This window comes from Rhinopithecus bieti, unplaced genomic scaffold (assembly GCF_001698545.2).
Source record: "Rhinopithecus bieti isolate Rb0 unplaced genomic scaffold, ASM169854v2 scaffold_19617, whole genome shotgun sequence".
In the NCBI taxonomy this organism is placed as follows: Eukaryota; Metazoa; Chordata; class Mammalia; order Primates; family Cercopithecidae; genus Rhinopithecus; species Rhinopithecus bieti.
The window spans coordinates 481909-496590 of record NW_016809622.1 but is presented as its reverse complement, the minus strand read 5'-3'; positions in this window follow the sequence as shown (position 1 = coordinate 496590).

Here is a 14682-nt window from a genome sequence, read left to right as displayed (position 1 = left end):
CATCGGCTACACAGGTCGGGACGAGAGCGTAAGGCCCAAAAGCCTTGTATGTACGTAATTTCAGACCACTTGCCTAACCGCTGGCAGAAATTGCTGAGGTCGGTCAGAACATTGCGATCTAGGGTGCCCTCTGGTGGCCACTGAGACTGATTGTCTAGTTTGTATCGGGGCCACGCCACAGTGGAAAGGAAAATTAACCGCTTCCTCCTAAGGTCTTGTTCGAGCTGTAAGGTTTTTAAATTGGCTAGGAGGCACCCCAAGGGGGTGCTCTTTGGAAATTTGGATTGGGGGTTTCCCATTTGTTTCCTCTTTACCGACACAATGGACACAATGGAAATGGAAATGGATCCCTGCCTGGCTTCAAAGCGTCCTTTGGAACCAGCAGAGACAGACTGGAGGCTCTTGAAGCCAAAGTGGAGATTACCTTCAGGCGGACGTCTCCGTCCTGAACGGGTCTCCCGAGCCACGTGGTGGCTCCAAATGGACCTCGGACCTGCTCAGGATTTTGGCCGAGGGAGGTAAAGAGGAGACAAGGGCACTTAGCCCAGAGAGGCCGTGAGAGTGAGGGAAGCGGGTCTCAGGTCCTGGTCCGTCTGCGGTGTGGAACGAGGAGGAGGAGGAGGCTCCCCAGACCCTAGGGGCACTGAGGAGGGGTCTCCTCCCGCGTTCAGCACCAACTGATTTGTTTTTCTAAGACCACCAGAGTGGGCACAAAAGAACCAGCGACTAGGCAAGTGTGGGAGCAAAACTGCAAGTTTATTTTGGTCACCTAGCTTCAGGGGAAGAAGGTGGGTAGGGAGAGGTCTGTCGGCCTCCGGCAAATGAGGCCCACAGAGTGGCCCGTGGAGCTCTCGGATGGAGTTCCGACAGTCCTGACCGCAGTGGGGAAGCTGGGAAGTCCGTGCGTGGCATTCGTCCGGAGCGGCTTTTCTTGGAGCGGGAGGGCGATAGGCGGGGCACGGGCTTGTCGGGGGATGTTCCGCAGGTGCGACCAGGTAAATCTTGGTCTCTTCGGATTGACATCACCTGGCGCATGCCTAGTTGGTCTGCACCTTCCCGGGTGGCCGGCTGCATTTTCGCGCGCACGGGAAAAGTTGGCGGGGGGGATGAAGAACCCGGAAGTGCACCATCTTGCCTCCGTTCATCCAAACAATATTAACTTGAAATTTTTTAAAATTTCGTCTGGAATATCCCTAGTTGTTTGAGTAAACTGAATAAAGTGCAGGGCGTAATAGTGACTGGCTGGGGGCACTGCACCTTTGGTTTTTTTTCACTGCTGTATTTGGATGCTATCTGCAGCCCGAGGTAGTCAGGTTATTGTTTCAGTGCTGCCTTTGGAAAGAAGACTTTGACTTAGATGCTTTGTGATCTAAGTGTGGTTTGTGACTTTGTCCACCTTATTTAAGAGTTTGGGGGCCTCACTTTTGCTTATCTGTAACACAAAGAGGCCATGTAGTATGGTGAGCAGTGTTGAGAATCAGGAAAACTAGACGCCTGTCAGTAATAGGCTAGCAGACTTTGGGCAGTAATGGGAGGCATTAAGGGCTTGCAAACACTTTCCTACTTGTAATCTCATTGATTCCCTGCTCTGCCCTGACAGGAGGGGTAGGGAAAATCAGTTGATGTTGCCTGGTGGTTCCTACCTTCTGTAAAGCGAACAGATTCCTTAAGAATCTTTCAGTTCACTGTAGGTTCTCCTCTGTGAAAGAGGGCAGCATAAGGGAAATGATGCAGAAGGGAGAATTGTGGATGGTTATTTACAGTTCATGATTCAGCCAAGGACTGAGTTACTCTCCCCGTAAGGCTAACCGGCCTCTTTCCCAACACTTAATCATGGCAGCCAGGGTGGGTGAATGATGAAAGCTCTTCTGCATGAGCCCGTTTCATCATTTTGGGTGGGCTGGTTACAAGTTTGTGTGGCATTCCTTTATCTGGGGAGTAGCTTAATCTCTGTACATTTTTCTCATTTCTAATTGAAGAAGAAAGGGAGAGCAGAGAGGACAGAAAATTATTTGGGTCTACTAATACAAAGAGGCATCTCTCTGATGGGAGAGGGTGAGGAAATCAGCTGAATGGTTGGCCTGTATATTCTTTTTTAGGCCACAGGCTACAGCTGAGCAATGGCTTAGTCTAATGATGGAGCACAATGAGGATTTACCAAGTGCTTCAATGAGAGCAGTCCTGTTTTATTCACATGGGATGTTTTCAATGCATTCTTAAACTAAGCTCTTGCAGAGTGAGATGACTTGAAATAAAAATGTTCTATGAATATTGAATTTGATGAGAAACAAGTACCCTCGATGAAGAACAAGCATAATTATGATTCTAATTGCCCATCATTGGTATTCAGTAAAAGTAAGTTCTTTCTTCTCTTCTTCTGTAAATAGGAATATTTGAGGGTCCTGACCTAGAAGTTTTTAGCTGGGAAGAAAAAATGTCTCTTTGGCATTGATAAGAGCAATTTTCGTTAAAACTGTGGTACACTAAGAATCACTAACTCTTCAGGTTAGAGGCCTTACTCATCTTAACTCTTTGACTGCTTCCTGACCATGAGACCATCCTGTAAGAGGGCATCTTTTGATAAGAACAAGAAAGACCCAGGAGGCTGACTCTTCTCCCAGCTTTCACTGAAACACGGAAAAACCATTTCAATTGGAAAACTCTTCCTTGTTATGAAACAGTTCAGACATACAAAAAGGCATAGAGAATAATGTTGCACATACTCATGAATCCATTACCCTAATTAAGAAACATAACCTGGTAAGTAGTCAATAAATTTTGCTTGAATCAATACATAAAACCTGATAAATGCTAAGTCTCATGGTTGCAACAGCTGTTTCTGGATTTGTTCAGTTTGAACCTGATTGCATTTCTCTTCACTTTGCCACTCTTTTGTCATTCACATTCATTTGGATCTGACAAGTAACAAGGACATGAGCTGGAAAGCTCTTGGAGTGGGAGGAGGAGACTGCCTTCAGGGATAGGCGCCAAGATATTTTAATTAGCGATCTCCTCCAAACATAACTCTCAGGAGCAAGCAAAAATAATCTCTGATTCTACATCCTGGAGTACAAGCCTTTGCAAAACTTGAGATTTTAATTCTGAAAAATGACAAGTTTCAAGTGGGCCAGAAGGAAACTATAGGGAAAAGGAGCAAATGCTGATGATTATTCTGACACTAAGTTAAGAACCTGGACATTCATTTCGTTAAGGGGCTGTTTCTGACTTTAGAGTCATGTTGCTACACTGGGTTTATTTAAACCAGTTGAATGACACGAACATGCATCAGATCCATTTTTATTGTGGTTCCCTTTCAGATAATTTGAGCAAGCTAGCTTGGAAAAGGTCAATGTGGTGGAAAAGGATGAGAAATTTATATTTAGAGAAACTTGAAAAGTAGGAGGTTGTTTCAGGTAGGGGGAGAGTAAATCCCCTGGTAACAAACAGCTGCATGCCTGGGGCTGCACCATAAAAGGTACAGGCTGAAGGGCAAGGGTGAAGCTTATGGGTGTGAGATGTGGCTGGGAGGTGGGAGTAGAGTCCTAGGGGGTTGGGGTCTTAGCTCCTTGTCATGTCACCTGACTAGGTCGCATCTAGGTGCTAGGTGTCACATCTGGGGAAATCTTAGGTCCTGTCCAACTGCCTAGAGAGTGGAGGAGGTGCCAAAATCTCCATCACACATTCTCCACATGGCTCCCTGGTGGGCTGAAGCACCAGATGGGTAGATCTGCTCGAGCTATGGGTGGTGTTAAGCAATAGAGTGATGTGACCAGCCAGGCCTTTGTTTCAGTGAGATCAGTGACAGTGCAGTGAAGGTGGATTTCCAGTCAAAAGACCAGGTGGGAGTCCCCTGAGACAGTCCAGGTGAGAGATGATAAGCCCCAACACCACGAGGTAGGAAGTAAAAAGGGGAGAAGTTTGTGACAGATTGGATGATGGATAGGCCAGTCTCTGGCTTGAGTAACTGGGTGATGATGATGGTGCCAATTTCCCACAGAAGGAGCACTGATGAGGGAATATATCTACAAGAATTTCTACTGTCAATCAAAGTGTTTTCTGCTAAGCTATATCTGCTTTAATTCAACAGACATTCTGAACACTAGGTTTAAGACATGGTCCTTCCTCAGACAATCACAGTGCAAGATGAATGGCTTGTGATGAACCAGAGGGCCATACCACTGGCCATGAGAGCCTCAGGAAGTCCCATTTGAGTTTTTCTGTTTGGGAGAGTGTCAAGGGTGCCAGAGAAAGTGACTACTGAGATGAGTCTTGGTGGAGGACTAAGTAGCCTTTACCTATGCAAAGATGTGTGTGTGTATGTGTGTGTGTGCGTGTGTGTGTGTGTTGTCAGGAGTAGAGTAGTCTGGGCATTTAAAGAACAGGTAACTAAGCAGATAAGGAGAGAGACAAACAGGTAGTGTGGGTGTGCAGGGAACAACAGGCTTTGGGTACTGCTGAGGTGTAATAGATTCACAGAACTTTTTTGAGCTGTGACAATGCAACTCACACACCCTGGGAGGCTTTTGCAGGCTCCCCTTGATTTCTAGTGGGATCCGCACAAGTAGGGCTTGAGGCATTTTGTTATAAGACACCTTGCCTCTTGTACCAGGCTGTGTTTGTGTTTCCTTCATCTGTCTTTTGAGCAACGAGAGAGGGAAGGGACAGAATAGGCTTCTAACAAGAGTGTTCTTTCTGACCTTCAGTCTTCCACTGCATGGAGAGAGGCATTGGTTGTTTTCACAGAACTGGTCCAAGTTGAATACATTTTACCACTGCTTTTGTTGACTTGCTTGACTGTGGGCTAATGGATGGAGGAGGCTTAGAGTCTAAACAGCTGGTCCTGCTAGCGTCACCAGCTCTGGTCACACCTATGAGTAAAAGGCCAGGAAACACTGCTCACTCAGAGTTCTGTTGGAACAATTCTGTCATGTTCTAGCCGCTTTGTGTCATAACCTAGCTTAGACCCTAAAAGCTTACATAAGCTACTTCTCTGCTTCTTCCAACTGGAACTTGGCTAACTAAGTAATTCCCCTGAGAAGTTTCTTCAGCTATGAAATTTGGGGCTTAAGGAAATGTTTGTGGTGATGAAAAAGATTCACTTTGGCTCCAAGAGCATAAATATCCTTTGTTGTATTGTGATTTTAACCACGTTCCTGTATGTAAGTTAAAGAATCAGATCCTGAACAGCTCCTTCTGGCTCTGGGGGTTAGGGGGGCATTGGAATGAGAAGGAGGCAGCAGGCTAGCCGGGTTCCCTGCACACCAGCAGTCTGCCTTGTGACAACGTGAGCCTGTGATGTGTTCCAGTCTGACCCCTTGCAGGCACTTCTGCGAAGAAGGCAATTCAAAGGGTCCTCTCCTCTTGGTATGAATTCCCATTTTGCTCTTGAAGACAGTCAGACCAGAGGGATTCTGTCTTTCTAAACTTATCTGCTCACTTCACTATTTCTGAGAACAAACTGGCAGTGAGAAGAAAATTAAAGCTGGAAGGAGAAGGGAAGATTAAAGTTCAGGTTTATCCACAGCATCTACCATTCCAGACACACACCAGGAACCTCGGAGAAGACACAGGACAACTGGTTTGATTGCACTGAAAAGCATTCTCCATTCTGTTTTATGGGATGATGTTTGAGGGATATCTGCTTTCGTAGTCAGAGCAGTGCAGCCTAAGCAACGTCATTTCCATGATGATCCACACACTGTCCTGATCCTGTGTTTTTCTGAGATGTATTTGAAATAATTTTTCTGATGATCTGTGAACATGCAAAACCACCCCACTCCACCAGGTCCTGGCAGGAGAATTTAGACCCCAAACCAGGGTTGACTTGCCTGTTGAGGGCACAGTCACTCAGCGCAGGATTGCCTCACCCTTTCTCTGCTTTGTCATGGAGGCTCAGGACATAGAATGGTTGGGTTGCTTTGGTTAAAGAAAAAAAGATGGCAGCTAGAAAAGCCTCCCAGTGGCACCAGAACGTCCAGCCGAGCTGGGAGGTGTTTGCTGTGCCTGGACTGCTCCGGAGGATCAGAGTGATTCATTAGTTTCTCCCTCTTCTTTGGGAATGGTCAGCAAAGAAGAGAAGGCATTTTCCATACAAATTAAATTATTTCCAAATCTGTTACTTATTTCCTTTGGTTTTAAGTTGGGGAAAAGCTGTAAAATGGCAAAGAGCAATATGGTGCACATTTTAATATTCATCATAAAATCTTGGGTAAAATAAAATTGTTTTCAAAATTTTGGAAATTTTGTTTTATTGGATTCAAATTCTACCTAATTTCACTTAATAATTGTAAATTATTTTTACAAGCTGCTTTTTTATAAGTAGGTTTCCAGTGCATCTATTCTGAATGCAATTTTCCAAAGCAAAACTAGTTTTTATTGAAATCAGTTCCATGATTTATTGTTCATATCATTAGCCCAATTTGACTGTTTTGTGAGAGCAAGTGTATTGAAATGTTTGCCTAAATAATGTATATGAATATTATCAATCCCACATCACTTAACATATATTATCTTTATAGCAGTAATGCTTGCAACTTCATTTGTTTCTGCTCCTTCAAGCCTAAGCACACAACTCTTTTTACTGTGAAATGAGAGGCCCGGTGGGAGACAGGGAGAGACTGTGATGCAAACAGCAAAGATGCATCAGATACAACCACAGAGATATTTTTGCATCACAGTCTGAGAGGAGCTGCTTCACGCAAGAGTCGTGCAGATGTGGCTTTATCTATGTCACCTCCAAACAACTGGAAGGAAATAATATCCAGTTCCAAGACTCTCATCCTATGAACTGCCTGGTCTAACCCACATTGTTCTCAGGAATGTGACTTTTGTGACACATAGCAACAGGGTGCCCTTGTTAAAAGCAGCCACTGAGCTTCAACAGATCTGTGATCTGTCATCCAAATGTCTAGCCTGTTGTGGTGGAGGCAGATTTCCAGATGGCCCAGCCTTCTAACTGCACGGGCTGGCTGGATGTTGGGGATGGTGAGGGCTGGACTCCGACTGATGCCTGAACCGTGGGCAGTGAGCAGGTGCTCCAGGCAGGCCTCCACAGCCCCTGGGTGTGGGTGTGCACATGCCTGGGGAGGAGTCCCTGCTGAATGTCCAGTGATCCTGTAGGACCGGCCTCACTCTGCCTGCTCATGCTCCTTCTCTGGTAGATGGGGAAAAGGCTTCCCTCACAGACCATAGGGTCTTAGCATTTCCAGCCAGAGTCTGGCAGTTGGAATAGAGTATTCAGGGCCAAGGGCAATTCTCCCACTAGGAGAAACGGGGCCCAGTGTAGCTCCCTGAGCTTTCTCAGCAGGAATAGGAAAAAATTGTCATGTCAGCTATCAGCTATTGATTGTGTCACCCTCCCCTCTGTAACTGCCCTCTTCCTCCAACCTTCAGCTTTGTCTCTTTTGCCTCTCTCCTCCTTGCCCCAAATGGAGTTGTACCCTGTGTCTCTCTGCCATCTCCCAAACCCCAGTTCCAAACTGGCTCATCCTCCTGGCAGCATTTTATGCTCTGGTTCTTTCCTGGCACTTAAAGAAATACAGCTAACCTAGTTTCTACTCCCTCAAGAGTCAATTTGCCAACAATATCAGTGAATATTTTCATATTTTTATCTTAGGTCTTCTGGCATTTAACCAATGGTCTCATTTCAATGTGGGCATTTTAGGCACCATATTAGATCAGAAGGGGTAATATTTAGAGAAAAGGTGGGCCTTTTGATACCCCCAGCAATGTAGCCACAGTGTAGACACTACCTAGTAGACTGGCACCGAGGGCTGGCTCTGTTTGCCACAGGCCATTTGAAACCTTTCTGGAAACCTCATTTTCTTTTCTTTTTTTTTTTTAGATGGAGTCCTGCTCTGTCATCTAGGTTGGAGTGCAGTGGCACGATTGTAACCTCTGCCTCCCAGATTCAAGTGATTCTCCTGCCTCAGCCTCCTGAGTAGCTGGGATTAGGCACCCACCACAATGCCTGGCTACTTTTTGTATTTTTAGTAGAGACAGTATTTCATCGTGTTGGCCAGGCTGGTCTTGAACTCCTGACCTCAGGTGATCCACCCGCCTTGGCCTCCCAAAGTGCTGGGATTACAGACGTGAGCTGCCGCACCTGGCATGGAAACCTCTTTAATTGTAGAACATTCTTTCCATTTTTAGGTAGGATGTCTAGAAGTTTTGATATAAAAAATTCATTGATGAAAGAGATATTGTTCAACTTGCTCCTTTTTTCTGACTCATATCCCGCCCCCCTCCCCCTTCGAAGAGAAGCCTCAACTCTTCCTACAGCAGAATCAGTGAATTTTGTAAAGCTTTTCCTTAGAATGGTCCCGGATGAAATTCCAGGGATACGACCTCAAAGTACAGCTCTGTGACATCAACTTTGTTGCATATCTTAAAGATACTATAGTTTAAGCAAACAGTTTTCCAGTCCAAGGATAATAAAAAAAAAAAAAATGTCATTCCTTGGCAAGATGGCTTATCTCTCATGCTGACTCCAGTGGATTTTCAGGTATTGTTTGTGTTCTGTGTCTAGGACTGTGAGGTCGTCTCCAATGCTATAGAAAGAGGGCTGTGAGCTACTGGCAAGGCCTGCACAAGAGATGACCTGTTCTATGTGCCCTCCTACATGTTGCTGGATGCACAGACAATCTAAGAGGCTCTGACTTATTCTGCCCCCAAGATCACGCTGTTAGCATTCATAAAGACACTCTTAAAACAACAACAACAACAACAACAACAACAACAAGAAAAGACATACATACAAAAACGAGCAGAAATTAACTATCCCTTTAGGAGTCTTTTGGATAAAACCTTATGTTCCATTTGACCTTTTGTTTGAGATACAGAAATTCCCGACTGTAAAAATGTAGTGAACCAGCTCAAGCTGCTTGTCAAATTGCAGACTGGAGACCTCAGCTTACAACAAATTGGTCTAATTAAGCCTTATTAAAATTGGTACCCCGGGGTGAATTTTTATCCCTTGCACAAAGGATGACATTGCAGATTTCCACATACAATGCAGGCGAGTCTGATGCTTTTATGGGCGAATTTTCCAAATGGGGATAGCAAATGTGCCAGGGACAGCATCCCTGAAGCACATGAGGATATATAACTGCTCAGTAATTGCAGTTTTCATTTGAGTAAATTAAATGGTGATGAAAACAAAAGCCATGTCCTATCTCTGCAGTGTCTCAGAAATCTAGGCTCAGGCTGGAGGCAGAGGTTGGAGGCTGTCAGAGAGCTAAGAGGCCTCCTGGGGACATGGCACTTGGCCTCCTTGCCTCCCTCAATTGTCTCCCATTTCACTTTTCTTTTCTCCTCTTCTAGAACCTCAGGGGGGATCTTAACAAGGGGAAAAGACTCCCAACAGACAATGTGTCTCTGCAGGGGTGGCCATGCTGACTTTCGACAAGCCTTCATTCTAATGTGGCTGCTCATCTGCGGTGAGGACGTCATATCTACTGGAGCTAGAAACAAATGAGAATAGTGTGGAAAAGCTGTCATCACAAGATAGGATAGACTACTGTTTCCTCTTTCCACTGTTCATTAATTCTTCTTCAGCCCCTCTGCTACACAGTAGCAGACGGAGACGCATTGTATTGGTGGAGCTGTGGAGGTGGGGTTGCCTGCTACACCCTGACACAGTGACCTTGGAAGACAAGTAGCCTGGTCTCTTTTGCATATGGTATTCTGCATCCTAGATTGAAATACTTCCAACTGCTTTCTTGTCATCTCCACTTGGCAATGGAATGAGCAATCCAAACTTTCATATACTCTAAGATAAACTCTTGATACTGTTTGGGTTTTAAGTTTATTTTTGAAAGGGGACCCAGGGAACAATAGTGAGGGACTAGGAAGAGTACAATGGAAAGAGGAAAATCCGTATGGTAGAGCTGGTTACTACTGTAGATGCCTGGGGGCTTAGTTCCAATAGGTGGTCTTTAAAAAGATATACAGGTTGAGCCTCAGAATTATCCACCTGCTCTAAACCCTCATTGATCAAATATTGCCCCTGAGATGTTAACTGCCTTGGTCTTCCAGTCTTACACAGGGACCTGAACGGCAGAGTGAGCTTCTGGGAGAGTCCCATGGAAAGGCTAAGAAACTCTGGGGCAAAAGGCAAGAAATGCAAAAGGTGCAGCTAAGGCCATGGTACTGCCAGGCTTCACCCACTGCAGATTGTTGCCACAGCAACTGCTGGAAAAAAAAAAGGTGGGTGGTGAGGATGTGAGAAGGTGCAATACCTGGGAGTCATCCTTGACTCTGCACTTTCTCTTTACCACTCATCAGTAATGTCTACTGACTCTGCTGATAGGTCTCCCACTTCGTACTTGTTTTCCTTTCCTTTCCCCTGCTACACATCAATGTACATGCACGTGCAGCAGCTAGACTAAACCTTTAAAAATTCGTGTGTTTTTCTCCTCTCAAACCCCAATGACCACTCAGCTTACTCAGAATACAATCTAAAATCCTGTCTAGGATCTACAAAACTTGCATGTTTTGGACCTTTGCTCCCTTTTTGCTATAGTTTCAACATCTTTGCTCCCTCCAAGATTCATGTTGAAACTTAAGCCCCAAGGCAACTAGTATTAAGTGGTATGACCTTTAGGAGGTGTTTCAGCCATAAGGACTCCAACCTCGTGAATGTATTTGTGCCCCATGAAAGGGCATTGAGGGGTGAGTTTGCCCCTTCTGTCTCTTCTCCCATGTGAGGACATAGCATTCATGCCTCCAGAGGATGCAGTGTTCAAGGTGCCATCCTGGAAGCAGAGACTGGATAGAAACAAATGAGAATGGTGTGGAAAAGCTGTCATCACAAGACAGGATAGACTGCTGTTTGCTCTTTCCACTGTTCATTGATTCCTCTTCAGCTTCTCTTCAGGGCCAAGAAGTCATCTGCCAAGGGAACATCTGGGAGATTCCTCAGCAAACATTGAACTGCTGATGCCTTGATCTTGGACTTACCAGCCTCCAGAGCTGTGAGAAGTAAATATTTGTTATTTATAAATTACCCAGGCTCAGCTCTTTTGTTATAGTAACACAAGCGGACTTTTTGACCTCATCTTATGCTTCTTTTCCTCTCTGTCTCTTCTCCAGCAACTCTGGCATCTTTGCTGTCTTCAGATTGTGAGGCATATTGCAAGATCTTTGCACTTGCTGTTCCCTCTTCCCAGAATGTGATTCCTTCAGATAGTCATATGGTTCAGCCCCTCACCTCCTTCAAGTTTCTGCACAGATCTCACCTCATCAAGAAGTTATTTTCTGATCATCTTATCTAAAATAGTACATTTTCATTCATCAATCCATTTCCTTTCCCTTATTTTTCTTCCTATCTAAAATATTATAGACTTATACATTTGCCTTTGTCCTCTTTTCTCTCATCTAAATGTTAGTTCACGACAGTGGGGATTTTGTTTACTGACATATCTCCAGTGCCTAGAATAGTGCTTGGCATATAGGGCAAGACTCTACTCGACAAGAATCTGCCAGAGGGCAGGGTCACACATCAATCTAATCAGATACTGCTTTGTGAACACACAGAGAAGATGTCAGTGGAAGAGCAAATGGTCCCAGAGCTTGGCGTGTATCCTGAAGGATGCTGTGCTCTTGATCTTGTCCTTCATTCTTCACATTTTGCAGGGCAGAGGCCAGAATGGCAGCATGGCCAAGAAGAATATGGCAGTCATGGCCACCTCAAGTCCAGGTATCCCCTGCTAAAGCCCCAACACTATGTAGGGGGACCTGAGAAGATGTGCCTCTTTCTCTTTACTCCGAGACTCTGACTAATAGAGCCATGGTGTCTATGAAAGCATTTTGGAGAGCTCAAATGGCTAGGCTTCTCTTGGCACAAATAGCAATTTCTTTTGGGGAGACAGCACATGTGCTTTTCTGTAACTGGAGTACATTTCAATCTAATAGAGAACAGAAATATAATCCAGTACTAATTTTAGATGCCGGATTCTTGTACAGAGCCACACTTTCAGGAAGGGAAGGAGAAAAGGCAAGTAGGTGTATTGGCATTGGGCTGGGGAAGTAATTACAGAGGAATGTGAGGACCTGCCTAAGGACACTAACACTTTCTGAACCAAGGTAGTGGTCTGCTCCAGGGATGGGAAAATATGGTCTATGTGCCAAATCTGGCTGACTGCCTTTTTTTTTTTTTTCTAAAGCAAAAATAATAATATTTTATAGGAACACAGCCATGCTTATTTCTTACAAATTGTCTAGGGCTGCTTCGGTACTGCAAGGACAGAGTTAAGTAGTTGTTGTGGACATAGTATGTCTTGGACCTTTACAGAAAGAGAGTTTACTGACTGGACTTTTACAGAAAGAGAGTTTACTAACCCCTGGCCTAGTGGAAAAAGTCATGTACTGGGAAATTGTTTGATCTGGATTCTGGTTCTGCTATGTAATCTGGTACTTATATGAGCAACTGGTCTACCTCAGTGAGCCTCAGCTTTTTAACCTTTAATATGGTACATAATTTGGGTTAATTTACATAAATGCATGCTCATTTAAAAGTTTCTAGCCTAAAGAAAAGACTCAATACAAACTGGTTAAACAACAATAACAGACAAAATAAATGGACATGACTTGGGAATTTACTGTGTACTCTGTCAATTGCACAGAGTTATTGTGACAATAAAATGAAATAACAACTGGGAAAATCCTGAAACCCTGAAATTCTCTCCCAGTGACCACTGGGGCTAAAGCCCAGACTACACCTCTGCCATGTGCACACAGCTGTACTTGGGCATCAGGGCAGAGGCAATGGCTCCACAGGTGGCCCTTCCCTGACTTGGGAAATTCAAGTAGAGTCTAGAACAGCCCTTACCATACCTCCCATACTTAAAAGGAAGGCTAGGGAGGTATTTGTTAAAGAAAACAAAGTTACAGCTAGACAGAAGTTCTGGTGTTCCATACCACTGTAGGATGACTCTAGTTAATATTAACATATAATATAGTTTCAAACGGCTAGAAGGAGGATATTGAATATTCCCAACACAAATAAATGACAAATGTTTGAGATGATAGCTAATTACCGTAATGTGATCACTATATATTATATGTATCAAAAACACCATTTTGCACCCCGTGAATGTGTACAATCATTATGTGTCAATTTTAAAAGCATAAAACGATAATAAAATCAGAAAAAATAAAGTCAAAAAAAAAGAGGGAGCTTTTAAATGATTCCAAATCATAGAGGTGACAGGCAGGAAAATAAAAATAAGTGGATTAGGGGCTGCAGGGGGCATCTGAAGCCCATTTGTCTTCCTGTTGCGAGTGTCCTCAGGGACTGGTCTCTTAAGATGTGTTTTTTGTTATTGTTCAGCTACGCCCATCCTTTTTCTATATCTGAGACTTGAAGGATTCTTAATTTTATTTTATTTTTTTGTTCTGCTTTTCTTGCTCAAAGCATCTCTGCCTACTCTTGGTGGTATCAGTGAGGTTCCTGCAGCCAGGGCCAAGAACACGGGATTTACAGTCAGGGAAAGCTGACTTTATACTCCAGGCTGTCTGTTAACATTGAATGTGACCTTGAACAAGTTGCTTAATCTTTTTGAACCCCTGTTTCATTGACTGTAAAATGAAGACAATTCATCCTCATTAAATCGTTGTGAGAATTTTAATGAGATTGGATATTTTCCTCCACCACTCCTTTCTCTGCCCTTTATAAAAATAGATGGACCACTTACAAATTAGATGTTTTAAAGCCTGAGGCAGCCTCTGTTGTCATTTCCAAGAGATGAAACTTGGCAGGCTAAGTGCTTGATTACTACTTTTGGCTAATCATACTAAGTATATATATACATAATATTAAGTATATTATTACTCAGAATAATCTACACACACCACACACACACACACACACATACATACACACACACACACATACACGATGGGGAGTTTGTCACTCACTTCTTTTAAAACAAGCTCCCACAGGTCTAAGAATGTTTAAAACAGAAATGTATTTAAAAGTAGACACAGATCATAGAAGGACAAAATCCTCATGGACAGTCAGGTGAAAGACTATTTAATCAAAGAGCATATAGTCTGGAATCCCTAGAAGTCCTGGGTTTTCTCTCCCATTTTTGGACAGAGACCTGTGCCAGGAGAATCACAGGAAAGCCAAAAGTTCCTACGGGAGTAAATTTAAAATTCCAGATATAGAAATGCATCATTTTTTGTTTGCCAAATATCATTTTTACCTCAAAGACTGTGGCCATAGGGCTGTGACCTGAAACCCCTGATAGGGCATGGCTGTTCTTTGGGTCATACTATGTACATCACCCATTTGGGGGTCCCTCACCCCTTACCAGCAAGCAAATTGAGGGTTAGAGAGGTGGAGTGTACTGTTCAAATATATGCAGCTATAATAATCCCATAATCCCCATGTGTCATGGGAGGGATCCAGTGGCAGGTAATCAATCATTGGGGTGGGTTTTTCCCGTGCTGTTCTTGAGAAAGTAAGTCTCAGCAGATCTGATGGTTTTATAAAGGGGAGTTCCCCTGCACAGGCTCTCTTCTCTGTCACCATGTAAAACATGCCTTTGCTTCTCCTTTGCCTTCCACCATGATTGTGAGGCCTCCCCAGCCATGTGGAACTGTGAGTCCATTACATCTTCTTTTTATTTATAAATTTTCCAGTCTCGGGTATGTCTTTAGTAGCAGCATGAGAACGGC